Source organism: Hemiscyllium ocellatum, chromosome 29 (assembly GCF_020745735.1).
Source record: "Hemiscyllium ocellatum isolate sHemOce1 chromosome 29, sHemOce1.pat.X.cur, whole genome shotgun sequence".
Classification (NCBI taxonomy): domain Eukaryota; kingdom Metazoa; phylum Chordata; class Chondrichthyes; order Orectolobiformes; family Hemiscylliidae; genus Hemiscyllium; species Hemiscyllium ocellatum.
In genome coordinates this window covers 15,630,829-15,651,338 of record NC_083429.1, presented here as the reverse complement: position 1 = coordinate 15,651,338, position 20,510 = coordinate 15,630,829, and the positions used below count along the sequence as shown (strand labels likewise).

The window sequence follows — 20,510 nt, the reverse complement described above, 5'->3', positions numbered from 1 at the left end:
AATCCATTCGACCAGATGAGCTACATTACAGAATATTGATGGAAGTGGTTGTAGAGATATTGGATTCATCGGTGGTTCTCATTCTAAATTATTTTCTTTCTTGTTTATTTTTTCATGGAATGTGGTGTCACCAGCTGGGCAACCAATTAGTAACCATCCCAAATTGTCCTCGAGAAGGCTCTTCATGACCTTCTACTGTCAGAAGGAAACATCCACCAGTGGCTCAAATGTTTATTCAGAGACCAGCTGTTTTATGGAGATTAGCAATATTGAGTCGATCACTACCTTATCGCAAAGGAATCTATCACTTTCTTCTTATCCATAGCAAAGATCAAAAGAGATTTTTTTTCATACTCTCTGTCTATGCTCATAGCAATCATCTTGTGTAAGAAAATTCCTCTGGCTGGTAGGATTGTTTTCCTGAACTTTTATTTTCATCCTGACTTTACCACCAGAAAGACTTTTTTTTTATTTGTGTCTCCTAATCCTCAGATTTTCACTATTGGTCTCTATCCCCCTACACTTGAATTTTGCTGTATCCCACAATTTGTTGTCTTATCACAATTGAAGTTTCATGCTCTTTGTCTCAATTTGACTTTGACGGTGTATGCCGATAAGGGTAAATTGCAATGGCCAGCACTACCAACTGACATATTTATCAGCACAATGTACAAATAATATTGACATTAATTTCATAATCTTTTCATTCATTCCTTATTTATACATTGCAGCCCACTTACCAATGCAGGAATTTGAAGTTCTGGGTGTAGGTTTGCTCACTGAGCTAGAAGGTTCGATTTCAGACGTTTCATCACCATACTAGGTAACATCTTCAGTGAGCCTCCGGAAGGCTTCATCCCAAGGCTCACTGATAATGTTACCTAGTATTGTGATGAAATGCCTGAAAAGAAACCTTCCACCTCAGCAAGCAAACCTATATCCAGAATTTCAACCTGAGCTACAAATCCTCTCAAAAGGAGTTTGAAGTTTTGGAAGGTCATGTAATCGTTTCTACTCATGTTCTACTATTAATTTCATGTTATCGATCTTAATATTACTACAGTTCTGTGTCATTCATAAATGCTAAAGTATTGTGGAGAGGATAAGTAGAATGGTGGGGAAACAATAAGATGAGAACATAGAAGGCATGGTTTGTAAGTTTGCAGATGACATCAAAATGTGGTAGAGTGGACAGTGAAGATTACAAAAGGATCTTGATCAATTGGGTCAATAGGCTGAGGAGGAGCAGATGAAGTTTAATTTGAATATTTGGTAAAACAAACAAAGACAGGATTTACATAATTAAAAGTAGGGCCTTGGGTAGTGTTGTAGAACAGAAACCCCTAGGAGTTCATGTATGTAATTCCTCGAAGTTTGCATCACAAGTAAATGGGATGACTAAGAAAACGTTTAGCATGCTTACCTTCAGATTTTTGAATACAGGAGTTTGGATGTCATGTTGAGGTTCTACAGCATGTTGGTGAGGCCTGTTCTGGAGTACTTTGTCCAGTTCTGGTCACCCTGTGAGGAAGGATATTAATAAGCTGGAGAGGGTCAGATAAGATTTACCAGGATGTTGGAAGGAATGGAGAGTTTGAGTTATAAGATAATGCTGGTTAGGTCGGAACTTTTTTTTTACTGGAGCGTAGAAGGTCGAGGGGTGACCTTCTCAAGGTTTATCAAATCAAGAGGGGTATAGATAAGGTGAATATCAGGTGTCTTTTCCTTAGGGTAGGGGTCTTGAGGGGCCTTTTTTTTTTACAGTGTGGTTTGTGTATGTAATGAACATCCAGAGGAAGTGGTGGATATGGGTATAGTTACGCTGTTTAAGAGAGATTTGGATAAGAAACGTTTGGAGGGGTATGGACCAAGTGCAGGTAGATGTGGCTAGGTTAGTTTTGGATTATGGTTGGTGTAGACTGATTGGACCAAATGGGTTGTTTCTGTGCTATCTGTCTTTCTGACTCTAATATGACCAGCTTATAGGAAATGATAGATTGGCTATGCAAAAAGGAGCAGATTGACTGGAGTGTGAGGAAGAGACGCCATTGAAATAAATATTAACAAATGTACTGGAGTGTTTAAAGTGTTACTGGAGATAAAACATGAGACATGAAGGAGTGAGAACGTAATTAACTTGGTTTTAATATATTCAGGAGTGGTATGGGAAAATTAACACAAGTTGGTAGTAAATCACAGCTCAGTTTTTTGATAACATAATAGAGTGTCATCTGGTTGATATGGTGTATATGGATTTAATAAATGAATCTGTTAGCAGATAGATATAATGACATTCTGATACCGATTCCATGAGAATAGGAAGGTAATTGATAGCATCCTCCAGGGACTTTAAAGAGCGGCAGCAGTGAAGGTGAAATAGAAGGCCAAGTTCATAGAACAGTTGCAGCACAGGAGGAGACCATTTGGCCACAAGTATGTGTGAAATACAAGAGCAATTTAGCAAGCCCCACATTCTTATCCTTTGCATGTAGCAACATCAATTTGTTCCCTTTTTAATTTGTTCATGGGATGTGGCTGTTTCTGGAAAGGCCAGCACTTGTTGCTTCCTCCTTCTGAGAAGGTGATAATGAGCTGCTTTCTCGAACCACAGCCATCCACGTGTAGGGATACCACACTGCTGTTCGGGAGACAGTGCCACAATTTTGACGGAGTTACATTGAATGGACAGCAATTAGAGTTCCAAGTCAGGATGGTGCAAGGCTGGGGTAGGATTTGGGATCTTGCACGTTGTGGTTTTCTATGCTGTCTTTGACTTGTTTTTGGACAGTCACATCAACCAGATTATACCTGATAATCCTCTCTTATCTCATCAAACGATTGAGTCACGTTGGTTAGACACAATTTACCTTCAACAAATCTCTGCTGGCGTTCCTTAATTAATCTAAGCATAGCTAAGTCACTCTTAACATTGCTTGAATTATTATTTCTAAATACTTGCCTGCCACTGAAGTTAAAATCCTGGGTTTATCCTTGCACTTCTTTGAGCAAGGTTATAATATTTACAGTTCTCAAGTCCTCTAGCCTTAGCCCAGTACTTAAAGAGGATTGGAAAATTATTACCAGGACATTAGAAATTTCCACTTTTCCATATCTCTGTTTCCTCAAATGCATCTAATATGGAACTGTTTAGATTAGATTTAGATTAGACTTACAGTGTGGAAACAGGCCCTTCGGCCCAACAAGTCCACACCGACCCGCCGAAGCGAAACCCACCCATACCCCTACATTACCCCTTACCTAACACTACGGGCAATTTAGCATGGCCAATTCACCTGACCCGCACATCTTTGGACTGTGGGAGGAAACCGGAGCACCCGGAGGAAACCCACGCAGACACGGGGAGAACGTGCAAACTCCACACAGTCAGTCGCCTGAGTCGGGAATTGAACCCGGGTCTTCAGGCGCTGTGAGGCAGCAGTGCTAACCACTGTGCCACCGTGCCGCCCAAAATGACTTGAAATATAGTTGACCTTCGCAATTAATGTTAAATCAATGCATAGAGCACCCAGCCTCTTAAATACTTCCTATCTATAGTTTGAGGTGATGGTGAAGCAGTGGTAATTCTTTGGACTATTAATCCAGAGGCCCAGGTTCATACGGTGGGAATACTGATTCGCATTCCACCACAGTAGCTAGTGAAATTCAAATTCAATTAATAAATCTGGAATTGAAAACTAGTCTCAGTATTGGTGACTAACTGTGATAACTGTCATGGAACTAAATAGATTCTTGAAAAGATCATTCATTAGGGTGAAAACAATTTGCTATCCTTAACTGAACATAGCAATGTGGTTGACCCTTAACCGCCCCCTGAAGTGGGTGAGTAAGCTAAGCTCAAGTGTTACGAGTCATGGACACCAAATGCTCACCTCACCAATGATGCCCACATCCCACAGAAAGAAAAATCAGGGAGTATTTACTTCATTAGTAAAGGCAAGTGTAAATCATTCAAATAGTACTTGAGGCAAGCCACCTGCCTGCATACATATATCTCTTATTTAATTTGTAATGCATCTGACTCCTACTCTTGCCCTTTGCTATTTATGTCTGCAGAAAATGTTTGGATTTTTTTGATAGCTATCAGTTTCTTCTCATATTCTCTTTATTGCTCTTATTTTTTTTTTCATTTCCCCTTGACCGCCTCAATATTAGCCTGGTTCTCACTTATATAATCAGGACCTGCACAAATAAAGACAGAAAATACTTAATAGATTATGCAGTGTCTGCAGTGAAAACTTTGTTAACATTTCAGAACCGTGATTTCTCTTCAAAACTGAGAAAAGTTAAAGATGTAGTACATTCTGGTCTCCTTCCTATTGGAAAGATGTGAAACTTGAAAGGGTTCAGAAAAGATTTACAAGGATGTTGCCAGGTTTAGAGGATTTAAGCTGGAGGGAGAGATTGAATAGGCTAGGGCTGTTTTCCCTGGAGCGTCGGACGCTGAGGGGTGACCTTATAGAGGTTTATAAAATTATGAGGGGCATGGATAAGATAAATAGACAAAGTCTCTTCCCTAGGATGGGGGAGTCCAGAACTAGAGGGCATAGATTTAGGATGAGTGGGGAAAAGAGAAGAGACCTAAGAGGCAATTTTTTCATTCACAGGGATGGAATGACCTGCCAGAGGAAACGGCGGAGGCTAGTACAATTGCAACATTTAAAAGGCATCCGGATGGGTATACAAACAGGAAGGGCTTGGAGGGATATGGGCCGAGTGCTGGTAGGTGGGATTAGATTAGTTTGGGATATGTGGTCGGCATGGACGAGTTGGACTGAAGGTTCTGTTTCCGTGCTGTACATCTCTATGACTCTATAAATTACATCTCAACTTTTCCCAGTTTTGAGACTGAGTGTAAAAATTAGTTGGCATTTTGAACAAAAATGGGCTAATAAATAATGTGCAAATGAATTTGTTAATGGCAAAATGTATTTGGCTAACTTGATTGAGTTCTTTTAAGTAACACAGAGCATTATCGAGGGTAGTGTGTTTGATGTTTTGTATCCACCCTGGTAAATGGTATACAACAAAATATCATGTAGCTACCCAATCTGTTACATGAGCATGGTTGTAAAGAGACAGTAGCAACATGACAACACAACGGCATACACTCTCACAGCATTAAAGAAGCATCTTGATCAGCACTTAAAATTCTAGAGCATAGTGGGCTACGGACCAGGGGCAGGTGAATGGGATTAGTATATTTTGGGGATTGTTGGTTGTCGTAGATATGATGGGCCAAAGGGCCTGTTTCTATGATGTATGATTTTATGACACTAACAATTGACAAAGAGAAATAAAGTATGGCATGGTGATTAAATTTGTTTTCCAGAGTGGAACAAAGTTGTAAGTGGTATTCCCAGGTTAGGGGAATATTATTAGGATTGTTGTTTCTTTTCTATGCATATTAATGACTGCATATTAATGACCTAGACTTGGTATTCTTTGTAATGATTGTAACAAGGTCAACCAGATGACCCTCATAGAATATGAGTTCCCTGATTATGGCTGTTAACCTGACCCAGTCAAAGAGCCGTGGCTGTCAGATATAAACAGGAATGTCAGGAGCTCCGTTTTCTCGGAGAGCTTGCTCTGACGAAGCCAGACCTGTATCAAATACTGTGCAGGTGTAAATGAAGGGTGACTTGGTGATAAGATAATAGCCTCCCTGGAGTTATTTTAGTGGCAACGTGTATTAAACAAAAAACACTCCTAGTAAAATTTGCTTGCAACAGTTGTCTTTCAGGTGTGGTAACCATTTCGGGCTTCATGACGTTATGTGGGAAGCTTGACTCATTGGATGCGGTCATTGTCGTCTGGGTCCAGTATGTAGAAAGAATGTGTTATTTTTTTCTTGATAAATTACATTGGGGCAGGTGAAAAGCAATGAGTAATTGTCCTGATGGCTTGTGGACCTGCAGTTGTTTTGGTTATTAGAAGCCTATCTGGCCCTGAGGCACCAGACACTAAAATCATTCAAAAGTTGATGAATTTAGTTAAGGAATATTATGACTGCAAGTCTCCTCTAATTCTGAGATGTTGTCAGTTTTACTTGGCAGTTCGAGAACCAGTGGAATCTGTGTCTGTATTTTTGCCAAGGTTAAGACATGTGATATTGGTTTAACCCTTAATAGATGCTGAGAGACTGTTTGCTATGTGGGATTAAAAACGTAACCATGTAAAAGCACCTATTTATTGAAGCCCAAATAGATATCAAACAGACAGCACAAATGGCTTTGTCATTCGAAAAGCTGACAAATGGAGCATTTGAGTTACAGGGTATTCAGATGGAAGTAGACATCCTTGCTAGGCCGACCTGAGTTTGGGAAACATCACTTGAGTGAAGGCGATTACATAGCCTCAGTCAGGACATATTCTGAACAGAGGGACTCTAGGTCAGAAAAACTCCAAAACAAAGCCCAGCCTTGGCCAAACAGTTAATATTTCCTTCAGGATCTGAGACGGCAAGCCATTGCTGTTGGTACGTGGACTCGAGACGAGAAAATAGTCCCACTGGGCCTGAATTGAGTAAGAGAACTCATAGGCCGTAGGCAGGAGAGTGCACACCCTGGAAAGCCCACTGACATTTGGCTTGGAACAGTTGAATTGTTTAGCAACATCTAAATCCAAACCAATCAAAACAAGAGTCTGGTTAAATGGTCACCCTGTTCTAGTGGAAGTTGATACTGATATGCTGTAACAGTGATCGCAGAACCAGTCTTTAACAAGCTTCCCATTGTACTCCAACCCTTAACTTTGCTAAAGGCCTTGATTGGACTGAAACCCTGAAGCTCCATCAAGGTTGGTAATGGGGAGAAGGCTCTGCACCATGTTAAATCTGATTTTTATGGACCTGGAGAGGAGAATGAAACAGCATCAGGAGTGCCGATGCTGGACCAGGACTGTGCTAAGTGGGGACAGACCATTTACCTCAGGGGACAAAGTTTGTTGTTGAAACTATGGGAATAGTCCTGCTTTTCACAGCAATCAATGGTAATGGAACTGGCTACTTCTCATTTGAGACCAGAACCAAAGCTGTACACTTAATCTGTAAAGGATCCCCAGCAGATGTTCTCTGGCTAGCCAAGGGTTGGAGTCCAGAGCGAATTTTGATAAAGACTGGTTCTGCAATCACTAATACAGCTGCACTAGTATCAACCTCCAATAGAACCACGTGACCATTTAACCAGACACTTAATTGGATTGGTTCTCATTTGGATGTTGATGAGCCAATGGGCTGAGAAGTGACAAATGGAGTTTAATTCAGATAAATGTGAGGTGCTGCATTTTGGGAAAGCAAATCTTAGCAGGACTTACACACTTGCTGGTAAGGTCCAAGGGAGTATTACTGAACAAAGAGACCTTGGAGTGCAGGTTCATAGCTCCTTGAAAGTGGAGTTGCAGGTAGATAGGATATTGAAGAAGGCATTTGGTATGCTTTCCTTTATTGGTCAGAGTATTGAGTACAGGAGTTGGGAGGTCACGTTGTGGCTGTATAGGACATTGGTTAGGCCACTGTTGGAATATTGCATGCAATTCTGATCTCCTTCCTATCGGAAAGATGTTGTGAAACTTGAAAGGGTTCAGAAAAGATTTATAAGGATGTTGCCAGGGTTGGAGGATTTGAGCTACAGGGAGAGATTGAATAGGTAAGGGCTGTTTTCCCTGGAGTGTCAGAGGCTGAGGGGTGAGCTTATAGAAGTTTATAAAATCGTGAGGGGCATGGATAGGATAAATAGACAAAGTCTTTTCCCTGGGGTGGGTAGTCCAGAACTAGAGGGCATAGGTTTAGGGTGAGAAGGGAAAGATATAAAAGAGACATAAGGGGTAACTTTTTCACACAGGGTGGTGTGTGTATGGAATGAGCTGCCAGAGGAAATGGTGGAAGCTAGTACAATTGCAACATTTAAGAGGCATCTGGATGAGTACATGAATAGGAAGAGTTTGGAGGGATATGGGGCAGGTCGGACTAGATTGGGTTGGGGTTTCTGTTCAGCATGGACAAGTTGGATGAAAGAGTCTGTTTGTATGCTGTAAGCCAGATGGAGGTGGGCTTCACTGGGTGCATGCTCTCCTGAATACCAGCCTTTGAGTTCTCTTGCTCAATTCAGGCCCAGTGGGATGATTTTCCAATCTCAGTTTGGCACACTGATAGCAACTACAATGGCATGTTTTGGGGTTTTGCTATGGGCTGACCGAGAGCCTTTCTGTTCAAGATATGTTCTGGCGTAAGGCTATGCAGTTGCCTTTACTCAAGGAATGGTGACGTGGTCCTGAGCAAGAACGTGAACCACATAGAAACTGCAAATTAGGAAACCGGCAGGAGCAAAACATACGTGGGCCCTCCAACCAGTTGGAAAGGCTATCAGAACCCATGGGTTCGCCTGCCCTGTCCAGCCTCGAAGAAACCTCAAGTCTGTACTACACGCAGTGCATGTCTCAGCCTCAATGCATTTACCACCTCATGAAGACAATGAATTTCTTTCAAGATGCTAGGGTCTGATACACAAACCCCGTATCCAACACTGAATCGGAGGAACTGGACCCAGTGTGAAAAAAACTCCAGGAGAGCTGCAAGAGCAAGAACAGGCCTACGTCCCTGATTTACGAGGTGGAGGGATGTCGTGATTTTAATGAGGTCAGCCAGGTCAATCATATAGAATATAAATTCCCTCATTGGGGCTGTTAATCTGGTCCACTCAGAGAGCCCTGGCTGACAGACAGAAATAGGAGTGTCAGATGTGCTGTTCACTTTGACAGCTGGCTCTGAGGAAGCGAGACCAGTGTCAAGTCCTATGTATATGTAAATAAAGGGTCACTTGATGGGATACTGGCCTCTGTGGAATTATTTCACTCGATGTAAGTTCAAAGCTGCTGGTTGACAAAGAAACCAGAAAAGTAGTAATACACATAGCCCATGACCACTTCTTGCTTTCTAGCTCTGAAATTTGCAGCCTCCTTGTGTCTGCTCCTGACCTGAGAACTTGCATCCTCTCCCATGCTCACCCTGCAATCTGCAGTCCTGACCTACTAGAGTTCCAGTGTGAGAGGCACTAGTGACAGGCAGGAGCTACAGCAATCATTTACAAGATTCTCTCTGTTCCACGACTTATGCAGTTAAAATATTTTTAAATGAAAATATTAAAATTCAATATAATGATTAAAATATTTTTAATTTTTAAAAGTTTGACTTGATTTATTATTGTCACATGCACTTTGAAAGTTATTTCATTCAGCAGCATTTAGTATTTCAATTTGTACTTCCTTTCTGAGATCTATTTTCTCAAAAGGTTCAATGAAATGGAGCTCCAGCTTCTGTGTGTTCCCATAGGAATAAATGTTTCGCTTAAAGTTGCAATTTTTAAGATTACAAATACAACTTAAAGAAAGAACTTATTGTTTATGAAAAGGAGCTGGTAATATTACAGTATTTAAAAGGATGGGAACATGAACAGGGAAGGGTTTAGAGGGATATGGGCCAAATGTGACTAGACTAATTAAAGGTATCTTCGGGTAAAAAATGAGGTCTGCAGATGCTGGAGATCACAGTTGAAAATGTGTTGCTGGTTAAAGCACAGCAGGTCAGGCAGCATCCAAGGAATAGGAAATTCGACGTTTCGGGCATAAGCCCTTCAATAAGGTATCTGGTCAGCATAGATGAGTTGGACCAAAGGGTCTGTTTCTGTGCTGCATGACTCTAACAGGACTTTTTCCCAAATAGCTAAGAAGAAGATGACATGCCCTGTGACTCCTGTGCCGCAAAATTCCATAAGGGAGAAAGAACTGTGTTTGTCAAAACAGGAGATAATAGTATGAGTCACCAGACAACAGAATCAAGGTCAAGCATGGAATAGAAGGAGAATTCACAAACCTGATCTTATCAAATGATAGAGCAGACTTGATGAGTCAAATGGCCTTTTCTCATTCAAGTCAATTCAGGGGACATTATTGATTAGGTTCATACTTAGCCTTGCTTTCTCTTCTTTCAAAGTGTCTATAATTTTAAGCTTTCGGCAAGCTAGCTGGATCATCCATTTTGAGGAATGTGCGTATTCTTTTAGTGATAACATGATGCCTCCCACGTTTGTGATCACACTTGAATCGCTTATGTTTTCTATAAATTTGCATTTCCATTATGGAGAAAAGTAACCCCTCTCCAGTGTCATGAAAGGTCTCCAGTCTTAGATTTCCAACTAAACATATTGCCATCACATCAGTGTCTAACATTCTGAACATTTTAATCTAATTTTATTTGAGATCTGGCTATGCTTTCTATGATTTTTTGCTTGAAGACTGTGGTTATTCAAAGGTCACTGAGTCAAATTATTTCCCAGCACTGAAGGAGGTCATTGGTTCTCCGAAGTAGCATGGCTAAGATATTTTCTAATCAACCTGATCAAATGTTATTATACACCTCTGGGGCAGATGGGACTTGAACCTACGCCTCTTGGTCCAAAAGTACTTGCACCACAGAGGCCCCTCAAGTAGCATTTCCTGCCTGGGCAGAGTGGGAGGGGGAGTTGAAATGTTGGGCCATGGGGCGGTGTGGTTGATTGGTGCGGGTGTCTGGGGATGTTCCCTAAAGCGCTCTGCTAGGAGGTGCCCAGTCTCTCCAATGTACAGGAAACTGCATTGGGAGCAACAGATACAATAAATGATATTAGTGGATGTGCAGGTAAAACTTTGATGGATGTGGAAGGCTCCTTTAGGGCCTTGGATAGAGGTGAGGGGGGAGGTGTGGGCACAGGTTTTACAGTTCCTGCGGTGGCAGGGGAAGGTGTCAGGATGGGAGGGTGGGTTGTAGTGGGGCGTGGACCTGACCAGGTAATCACGGAGGGAACGGTCTTTGCGGAAGACGGAAAGGGGTGGGGAGGGAAATATATCCTTGGTGGTGGGGTATTATTGGAGGTGGCAGAAATATCAGCGGATAATTTGGTTAATGCGAGGGTTGGTAGGGTGGACGGTGAGCACCAGGGGCGTTATATCCTTGTTACGGTTGGAGGGGTGGGATGTGGACGAGATGTTTGGAGGGCATCTTTAACCACGTGGGAAGGGAAATTGTGGTCTCTAAAGAAGGATGCCATCTAGTGTATTCTGTGGTGAAACTGGTTCTCCTGGGAGCAGATATGGCAGAGGTGGAGGAATTGGGAATACGTGATGGCATTTTTGCAAGAGGTAGGGTGAGAAGACGTGTAATCCAGGTAGCTGTGGGAGTCGGTGGATTTGTAAAAAATGTCAGTGTCATGTCGGTCATCATTAATGGAGATGGAGGTCCAGGAATGGGAGGGGGGTGTCAGAGATGGTTCAGGTAAATTTAAGGTCAGGGTGGAATGTGTTGGTGAAGTTGATGAATTGCTCAACCTCCTCGCGGGAGCACAAGCTGGCGCCTAGGCAGTCATCAATGTAGCGGAGGAAGAGGTGCCAGTGTAATTACGGAAGATCAAGTGTTCGATGTAGCCAACAAAGAGATAGGCATAGCTAGGGCCCATACGTGCACCAAAGGGGCACCAGGGATATATCCCCACCAGGGATATATTTCCCTCCCCACCCCTTTCCACCTTCCGCAAAGACCGTTCCCTCTGTGTCAGGTCCACGCCCCCCTACATCCCACCCTCCCATCCTGGCACCTTCCCCTGTCACCGCAGAAACTGTAAAACCTGCGCACACATCTCCTCCCTCACCTCTATCCAAGGCCCTAAAGGAGCCTTCCACATCCATCAAAGTTTTACCTGCACATCCACTAATACCATTTATTGTATCCATTGCTCCCAATGCGGTCTCCTCTACATTGGGGAGACTGGGCGCCTCCTAGCAGAGCGCTTTAGGGAACATCTCCGGGACACCCGCACCAATCAACCACACCGCCCTGTGGCCCAACATTTCAACTCCCCCTCCCACTCTGTCCAGGACATGGAGGTCCTGGGCCTTCTTCACCGCTGCTCCCTCACCACCAGACGCCTGGAGGAAGAACGCCTCATCTTCCGCCTCGGAACACTTCAACCCCAGAGCATCAATGTAGACTTCAACAGTTTCCTCATTTCCCCTTCCCCCACCTCACCCGAGTTCCAAACTTCCAGCTCAACACTGTCCCCATGACTTGTCCGGACTTGTCCTACCTGCCTATCTCCTTTTCCACCTATCCACTCCACCCTCTCCTCCCTGACCTATCACCTTCATCCCCTCCCCCACTCACCTATTGTACTCTATGCTACTTTCTCCCCACCCCCACCCTCCTCTAGCTTATCTCTCCACGCTTCAGGTTCTCTGCCTTTATTCCTGATGAAGGGCTTTTGCCCAAAACGTCGATTTCGCTGCTCCTTAGTTCTAAAATTGCCAGCCAGGAGAAATATCCTTCGGCCCTCTCTGCACAGTCTCCAAAATATCCTTATAAGGTATTCCCATTACTTAATGTATTAATCTGGTGAACCTTCTTTGTCCTCCATTTATGGCAGGTGTATCCATTTTTCGTTAAACAAATATTGGACTCAGTATTTCTGATCTAATCTCACCAAAGCTGCACAACTATAAAGTTAGATATTTTTCTGTGTTCAAATCTATTAAAGGCCACATACCATTTGTCTTTTTTAATTGTTTGCTGCACATTTACAAGCATGCTAGCTTTTAGTGACTCATGAACAAGGACACTTGTGTCCCTTGGGACAGTATTTCCCAATCTCTCACCATTTAAGAAACACTTTTCTTTCTGCCAAAGTGGATAATTTTACATTTTTTCATATTATGTTCCATCTGCCATGTTCTTGAACACTCACTTAGCCTCTCTAAGTTCACTTGAATGCTCTTTGCATCCTCTTCAAAACTTAGTTTTGCATCTAGATTTGTGACATCAGCAAACTTGGAAATATAATATTCAGTCTCTAAATGTCAATCGTTGATCTAAATTGTGAATTGCTGGAGTCCAAGCACTGGTCACAGCATACCAACTGGAGAATGACCTCTCTCACAATCCACAACAGTGTTTTATCCCCAATCTCACGTGCTATAGCTTTGCTTATAACCTTCTGCCCAAGACCTGAACAGTCTTCTAAAAATCCAAAGACATAACATTCTCTGAATGCACCTCATCTAGACTGTTACAACATCAGAAAACCATTCACAGATTTGACAGAGTTGATCTGTACTTCCCCATTTTCTGTCTTCCTTCTTTCTTTAATAGTTGGGTTACATTTACTATCTTCCAATCTGCAGCAACCATGCTAAACCCATAAATTTTAAAAGATGACCACCAAAACATCCATTATCTCTCCAGCAACCTCTTCCAATGTACTCTGTGATGTAGCTCATCAGATCCAGGAGATTTATCAAATTTCAGTTTAATTAAATTTCTCCAGTACTACTACTTTTATTAATTTCTTTCAGTTCCTCATTCTCTCCAGAATTCCTGGGAGGAGTTTTCTATCTTCCTCTGTGAAAACAAAATATCCATTTAATTATTTTCTGCCATTTCCTCATTCCCCATCATGAATACTCCTGTCTCAGCTTGCAATGGGTCTTTGCTAATCTTTGTGCTCTGAAGAGATGATATTGAATCGTTTCCCTCTCCACAGAAGCACCAGACCTGTTCGGTTTCTACAGTATTTATTTATTTCAGATGTCTAGTATCTGCAGTAGTTTTATTTTCTTACTTATCTTGCCCTTTTTTAGATATGTATTGAAGCTTTTAAAGTTTTTTAAATATTTCTCACCAGTTTACTTTCATATTCTGTTTTCTTCATCAATTTCTAAGCGCTCCTTTGCAGAATTTTAAAATACTAACAATCCTCAGGCTTACAACATTGCTGGTATCTTTATAAACCTTTTCCTTTGATCTAATAAATCTTTATCTTATAAAATGCTCGAGATCTCAGCATTTCTAGCAGCATCAGGAGACAGAGAAACAGAAGTCTGAAATTACTCATGTTCAGAATTTAAAAAGGCTGTAAAATCATGTCGTTTAGGAGTGAGTGGAGCAGATGTAAGGGTGTCCAGAATTAAAGATAAAATGTGTGCACATGGCAGTAAATGAGAGATTGAGGTAGAAGATGGGTAAAAATGTTAAGTATGAAAAGAAGAAAGTGGGCCTTGCCAACCAAACAAACACAAATTAGGTATGAGTGGAGAAAGAAACAAAATCGAGGATACGCGTTAAGTTCTGAAGTTATTAAACTCAGTGTTGAGAGGTCCAAGTCTTAAGGTGCATAAAATAAGATGTTGTTTCTCCAGCTTATGTTGATCTTGGTTGGAATTATAGAGCAGGCCCTGGACAGCAATATTGGCATGTGAGCAAACACATGACATTCTTTTAAATGTGTATACTGATGGGGTGAACAAAGGGAGCCCTATAACTGTTATCCCAAGGACAGGTAAGAAAGTGCAGAAGCATGGGAAATGGGCCTTGCCAGCTGGGTGGACAGACTATCCCCAGAAATTGAGACAGTGAAATCAAAAAAGCGAAGGATCGAGTGTCAAATGAAGACAGGAGGATGGAATTTGGAATCAAAACTAATTAATTTTCCAATTCCAGACAAGACCTAATCTAATCTAAGCTAAGACCGAAAAACAGCACCAATAGCATCACAGAGGTACCAGAGAGAGAGTCATGGACAGCGAGTAGACTGGAACAAGTAATGCTGCGCATACCCACAGACAGACAGGAATAACTGGGACCCATGCAGGTATCCATAGCTATACATGTCTTGGAGAAAACGAGATCAGTTAAAGAAATTGTTGAAAGGGAGAATGAGTTCTGACCGAAGGGGGTAGTGGACTGTTCATGCCTCTTTTCAAGGAAGCAGCGGAGAATGTTCAGACCATCCTGATTGTAGAGATATTGCACAACCATTGTGAAAACAAGATAGCTTAGGCTGGGAAAGTGGAAATTGTAGAACAAAATCATCAGAAGAATCACGAATGTAAGTGAGAAGAGACCAAAGGAGGAAAATTACTGAAGTCCACAGAGATCATGTCCACCGCTCTGCCTTCATCAATCCTCTTTGTTACGTCCTTAAAGAATTCAAACAGACTTGATAGATATCACCACTCCTTGACGAAGCAGTGCTGATTCCACCTATCTTCCAAGTATTCTACAATCTCATCTTTAATAATGGGCTCTAAAATCTTACCAAGGACTGAAGTCAGGTAACTCATCTGCAATTCCTGTCTTCTGCCTCCCTCCCTTCTTAAATATGGGTGTTATATTAGCCACCTTCCAGTCTTCTGGTACCCTCCCTGACTCCAGCGATTCCCAAAATATCACCAATGTCCCTACAACCTTCTCAATCTCATTCAGATTTCTGGGGTGTAGTCCATCTTATCGGAGAGATTTCACTACCTTCAGACCTTTCAGGTTCCCCAGTACCTTCTCCTTTGTGACAACCACCAGATTGGGCAGAGCAGTTCTGTTTGTCAATTTTGAGAAGGAGGTTGAAGCAATCTCTGCAGGTTTGGAAAGATGTGAAGCTGTGGAGGGGAGATCTCCAGAGGAAATTAGATCAGTGATCAGGCCTGGAAACAACAGCTTGTTGTTCAGTGGAGGAGCCAGGGTCCAGGCAGTGAAAGGAGGACATGTCTAAGAGTTAGTACTCAGCCTCTGCAAGTAACAAGCAACAACTGCACCAATATTATCAGCAGATTTGATAATAAGGTTGGGTGTGACATGACATAATGGAGTTCAGCAAGTTCAGTGGGAGACAGGTTAGAGTGAATGTGGAGAACAGGAAAATTAAGGCAACAAATATCACAGACAGATCTTGGTGAAGAGATCTTCTCTTGCTAGCCATGAATGCAAATTTGTTGTAGACTATGCGCTACCTCTTTAAATGTTCATCATTGCCTGTCTTGTCGCATCTTTCAATGCAGTTTCCTGATCTATTCCAGCCAACATTCCCTTCTGTAGAGGACACTGGTTTCAGATTCAATGATATCATTTCCAAGCTTAATGTAAAATTCTCATATTTTCCAGAACTCTTCCCTAAATCATACTCCACAATAATTAGCATTTTCTCAGTGGACAATATCTGAGTAAAATAGCCTGTTCTCAAGTTGGCTTTCTAGAAGCATGTTGAAGAACCACTTTATCAAATATTCAGGAATTCATCCTACACAGCATTAGATTTACCCAGTCAATCATGATGGTTGTATTAACCTTGTTACATGAACCTCCAATTTCCTGATTTATACTTGTCATATGTAATCAGTTCTATTGTTAGGAGAAAGTGAGGACTGCAGATGCTGGAGATCAGAGCTGAAAAATATGTTGCTGGAAAAACGCAGCAAGTCAGGCAACATCAAAGGAGCAGGAGAATCGACATTTCGGGCATTCTTCAGGAATGAGGAGGGTGATAACAGATAGGGAGAAGGGACTTGGGGGAGGGGCGTTGGGAATGCGATAGGTGGAAGGAGGTTAAGGTGAGGGTGGGGACGGAGAGGTCAGGGAGAAGATTGCAGGTCAAGAAGGCGGTGTTGAGTCTGATGTTGGGACTGAGAAAAGGTGGGGGGAGGGGAAATGAGGAAGGTGGAGAAATTGTTAGGAGGCCTATAAACAACTCCCACCAATGTTTGCTGTCTCCCAGCTTCATATAAAATAATGATATTCTGGCATATCTATGTTATCCCGGTAGCTACACTAGGATGTCTCCATGATGTATTCTGATGCCTTCTTGATAAAAAGGTACCAACTAGCAGGAACAAACAACCGAGACCAACAATTTCCAGGTTCAATCCACAATCTATCCTAAATCTGGACAGTAGTTCAGGGACCACAAATACAACAGGACACCTGGAAGCCACAGAATCATCCAGATCAATACCAATGGTGTCACACAGCAAATTCATATTTGACTATCATTAGGGCCTGTTTCATGGGAGCTCCTTCATTGTATGCGGAGTATGAATATAATACAACTTTGCAGTATTTTTCCACAGCAATCAGCAAATGAATAGAAACTAGGACTGGAAACAAAGGATCACCATAGCATATCACCATACATCAGTATGTCAAATTTTCCATAAATAGAAAAACAGAGTAATTTGGGTTCATACATAAAAGAATCCCTCAGAAATGATCACAAACACTCAGTACTCAATTCAAAAAATTATGATTGCTATGCCAACACCTTCCTTTGACATAGCACCTTTAACAGGGTAAAACTATGCCCAATATTTTTCACAAGAACTTTACTAAACATTTCGCAACATAGGAGATATGAAGATTGATCAACAAAAGGTTGATCAACAGGGCGGATGTTAATAAGTACCTTAAAGAACAAGGAAAAAAGGTGGAGAGACTTAGAAGAGAATTCCGGAGATTAACCTTGAAGAAAGTGAAAGCATGGCTTCCAAAGCTGGAGTGGTTAAAATTAACCATAGACATAATAACAGAATGTGGGAATGGAGAATTGTAGTACTCATGGACCTAACAGGAATAGAAAGTAACAAAGATGGACAGATTTGAAAACACAAAAGAGAATTTCAAAATCAAGGACCAGTCACTAATATAGGCTAACAAGCAGTTGGTGAGTTCAGAAACCAAGAACAAAGCTTTGAAGGAGCTTGTTTGTGGAGCATGCAAAATGACACTCCATCCAAGAGTGACTTGGAATGGTCAAGTCTCAAAGTGACAAATGTATGCACAACGGTTCCCGGGAGCTAAAGCTATGATGTAGGCAAACCATGGCAATGTTATCCAAGTGGAAGTTATCCTTCTTCGTGATATAGCAGGTATTATGTTGAAACATCATCACGGGGTCAAACATACCTACACAGTTTACAACTTTGAATTTAAAGGCAAGACAGTGGCAGCAAGTGGCATGGGGTGAGGCCATCAGAATACAATTAGTTTCATTGTCGTGGTTCTGTTCGCCGAGCTGTGCGTTTTTGTTGCAAACGTTTCGTCCCCTTTCTAGGTGACATCCTCAGTGCTTGGGAGCTTCCTGTGAAGCGCTTCTGTGCTGATTCCTCCGGCCTTTATAGTGATTTGAATCTGCCGCTTCCGGTTGTCAGTTGCTGTCCGCTGCAGTGGCCGGTGTAAAGGGTCTAGGTCTGTCTATCAACAGACACATCGACCTAGACCCTATATACCGGCCACTGCAGCAGACAGCAACTGACAACCGGAAGCGGCAGATTCAAACCACTATAAAGGCCTGAGGAATCAGCACAGAAGCGCTTCACAGGAGGCTCCCAAGCACTGAGGATGTCACCTAGAAAGGGGACGAAACGTTTGCAACAAGAACTCCCAGCTCGGCGAACAGAACCACAACAACAAGCACCCGAGCTACAAATCTTCTCACAAACTTTGAACAATTAGTTTCAGTTTCCCCAGTGTTTAGTTCCTGGAAATTTCTGTTCATCAAGTACAAGATGACAGATGAGCAGTCTGATAGTTTAGAGACATTGCAGAGATTGAGTGGTGGTACTTAGGTAGAGCAGTAAATCATCGCCAATCATCCAAGACCCTGCACTTGTTTTGTACTCCTTATAGTCCAGGTACATTAGATTAGATTACTTACAGTGTGGAAACAGGCCCTTCAGCCCAACAAGTCCACACCGACCCGCCGAAGCGCAACCCACCCATACCCCTACATTTACCCCTGACCTAACACTACGGGCAATTTAGCATGGCCAATTCACCTGACCCGCACATCTTTGGACTGTGGGAGGAAACCGGAGCACCCGGAGGAAACCCACGCAGACACGGGGAGAATGTGCAAACTCCACACACAGTCAGTCGCCTGAGTCGGGAATTGAACCAAGCTTTAAATTAAGGGGTGGTAGGTATAGGGGTGTTAGATGTTAGGGGTAGATTCTTTACTCAGTGAGTCGTGAGTTCATGGAATGCCCTGCCAGTAACAGTAGTGGACTCTCCCTCTTTATGGGCATTTAAACGGGCATTGGATAGGCATATGGAGGATAGTGGGCTAGTGTAGGTTAGGCGGGCTTGAATCGGCGCAACATCGAGGGCCGAAGGGCCTTTACTGCGCTATATTTTTCTATGTTCTATGTTCTATGAACCCGGGTCTCTGGTGCTGTGAGGCAGCAGTGCTAACCACTGTGCCACCGTGCCGCCCCATACATGTTACGGACCACGTCCAGGTCAATGGGACAAGTGCAGTTTGCTGTTTGCAGACTTAGGTTTAGTGGGGTGCAGGGCTTGTTTCATTGGATCAGCAAAATATTCAACCATTTTCTTCTCCACAATCCGCTTACTGGAACACCCATGCTCTAATCAGTCACACTCTTACCTACCTACCCTGCATTCCATCCCCACTCACAAGCCCCTTAATTTCCTCCATCATCTCCAAATCCCCGCTGAAGCCCCATTCGCCCCTACACCAGATCTCCTTCCAACCCCCAATCGTCCCAAACCGGATCACCCGCCAACCATCAACCCCCCGCGGATCACCTGCCAGCCCCAAATCTCCACCTTCACTGGGTTTCACCAGCAGATCCCTCTCTGGAACTCTCGCACCTAAACCCCGCCAACACACACACACGATCCCATGCTGGATCCCCGATCCCCGCGGTGGATCCCTGCACTCTCCGATCATGACACTTGGAACCCCTTGTGCACCCAACGGTCAGAGCAGGACTAATCCACCTTCTGCTGCCGGCGGGGATTCAGGAAATAGTCGAGGCGGCCAGTGTTTGTGCAGGCCCCGAGCGGGGTGGGGGCCCGGGCTGACAGCCGGGGCTGCCGTGATCGGCGCAGTGTCCTGGGACTGAGCTCGAGGTAGCTGTGAGCGCCCATCTCGGGGGGAGGGGGGGGGGGGAAGGTCCGTCTCCCTCCAATCTGCCCCCGCAGCACCCACCCCCCCCCCCCGGGCCGACCAGGAGGTGCAGTGATCCAGCCCGGGCCGGGCCGGACCATACCAACGGCGTCAGGCGGGCGGGGAGCGAGGGGGGGGCTACGGTGAGCCGGACCCAGCAAGGAGCATCGGGCCGATGGGGGAACAGGATGGGGACAGGGGCAGGCGGTCTCCCCCGCTCTCCCCGGCCTCAGAAGGCCAGGTCCACCCGCTGCTGCCTCCCCTTCCCACAGTCTCCCCCCACCCCCCCCAGACCTCGGGCGGGGATGGGCCGCAATCGCCGCCATTTTGGGAGCGACTAAAGGGCCGGAGAATACGGGAAGAAGGGAAAGAGGGAGCGGGCGAAGCGGCCTAGGACAGCGGATCCCCGGACAGCCGACTACACTTACCGCAACAAGAACCATCCGGGGACACACTAACAAGCCCGACCAGAGTCTCCCAACCACGGCTCCGTCGGTAAATAGCGGCCGGTGCTCACCTCAGAACGGAGAATGGAGCAGCGCCGCCCGCATTAGCATAAAGAGGCCCGCCCGCGCGAAGCTGTCATTGGCTCAGGATGGAGACGGGGACGGGGACGGGGAGAGGGAGAGGGAGAGACAGACACAGACAGAGACAGAGAGAGAGAGAGAGACAGACAGGGACAGGGAGGAGGGGGACGGGGACTTGCGCGTAGATGGGAGGGGAGAAAGTCGG

At 43.8% G+C, this 20,510-nt stretch overlaps 1 protein-coding gene across 4 annotated transcripts in view; it reads right to left on the bottom strand.

Moving 5' to 3' along the window:
* The window catches only part of prdm10 (PR domain containing 10), a 206,663-nt gene extending 186,359 nt beyond the window's left edge, over positions 1-20,304 (bottom strand). For 3 of the 4 annotated variants that reach the window (XM_060846797.1, XM_060846801.1, XM_060846799.1), the window contains exon 1: positions 20,207-20,304. The gene's annotated coding sequence lies outside the window, so the exon portion shown is untranslated. Of the gene's footprint in view, positions 1-1,423; positions 1,522-20,206 lie in introns of all 4 variants that reach the window. The other variant, XM_060846798.1, reaches the window with a different exon arrangement.
* Between the last annotated feature and the right edge of the window lie 206 nt (positions 20,305-20,510).